The sequence below is a fragment of the Penaeus monodon genome, chromosome 19 (genome assembly GCF_015228065.2).
Source record: "Penaeus monodon isolate SGIC_2016 chromosome 19, NSTDA_Pmon_1, whole genome shotgun sequence".
In the NCBI taxonomy this organism is placed as follows: domain Eukaryota; kingdom Metazoa; phylum Arthropoda; class Malacostraca; order Decapoda; family Penaeidae; genus Penaeus; species Penaeus monodon.
This window is the reverse complement of record NC_051404.1, coordinates 47410557-47411879: the sequence shown is the minus strand read 5'-3', so window position 1 is coordinate 47411879 and position 1323 is coordinate 47410557. Positions and strand designations below refer to the sequence as shown.

General features: G+C 45.5%; 1 protein-coding gene and 1 pseudogene across 1 annotated transcript in view; both read right to left on the bottom strand.

Moving 5' to 3' along the window:
* LOC119585269 overlaps positions 1-1092 on the bottom strand; it is a gene marked incomplete in the record, with an annotated part of 28795 nt that extends 27703 nt beyond the window's left edge. The window contains 2 exon segments of the mRNA XM_037933944.1: positions 242-371; positions 526-1092.
* LOC119585422 overlaps positions 1-1323 on the bottom strand; it is a 9088-nt pseudogene that overhangs the window by 588 nt on the left and 7177 nt on the right.

Genomic DNA, 1323 nt, shown 5'->3' with positions numbered 1-1323 from the left:
GTAGGCTTAAATAGAACATTGGGTATATGTCATTCAGAGAGGTTTCCATTTATTCTCTCTCGAAATTGAAATGTTTGGATGTTAGGCTGTTTGTACAATGAAAGTGGCATGCGTAAACAAAATTAATGAACAAAAATTTCAGATCTATACGTAGTAAAAAGTAGCGAGCTAATGGAAACATCTAAATATCTAACATGTGTACAAATGCTTCATCTCTAACTATTAGAATACTTTGACTTACATGCTGCTGAGGGGAAATAACTGTAGTTATTTGTGATATGTCCATATGTTTTATTCAATGGTTGCTTTTCTGTTTTCTTCTCTCTTTCGGTTTGCTTCCAACATCTGATATATCTATTTACTTTTAGAGACTGGGAAAACAAGAATAAAATAAGAATCATCTGAAATACACACTGGCATATATTTTCACCTGATCCTTGAAAAATTCACAATCAAAGATGCAGTGTTGCACAAAATAATAATTGGGTTTACATTCTTTATACAATTTTGCTGGGTACAACTGACCTCTTGGTAGTGACCCAGATGTTCCCTCTAAATGTTATCTTGTTATAATGGTTATAGTAATCACACACACCACAAAGTGTTGTCATATTCACATCATAATAATGTTTCCTTGCTGTAATAACCTGTCGTTTGTAACTGTTAGGAACCCTTAGGTCGCAGACCAATTCGGATTTAGCATTACTCTCATAGCTGTACAAAGCTTTACAAGTTTGCTGACAGGTCCTTCGGGAATCCTCTGTGCATGACACACCGAAATGCAACGAATGTCACTTCTGAAACATTCACTTTCCTCGCCGAGGTTATTTTATGAGGGAGATTTACACTCGACACTCACTCGCCTCCCTCGTCTCGGCCAGCGGGAATGGAACCGCACCTCCAGCGCACTCCCGAGGCGTCGCGAGGGCCCTTCCTTCCTCCGGCGGATACTCACGGCACCGAAAAGAGGCCCCGGACGCCCCAGACACGAAGGGAAAAAGGGGAGGCGAGTGAGGCCGCCCTCGGACGTAAACAAAGCCCCTCCGGCCACGCGCTGCGCCGCCGCATGCGCTCTCGGCCGCGGCGGGGGACGGGCGGGGGAGGCCCTCGCTCCCGCTGCCTTCGCCTCCTTATCGTCTTATCGCCTCTTATCGGCGGCGCGGCCACGTGGGCGAGGACAGGAGGGCGCAGGACTCCAACGTGATTTTTTGAGTCTTGTGAATGCTTGCAAAGACGAGGAGAGAGATCGCTGTGGGGACGAAGATTCGCACGTCTCTTGCAGATTACTAATCATCGGCTGTTCATCAAATGGGAAATAGAGAG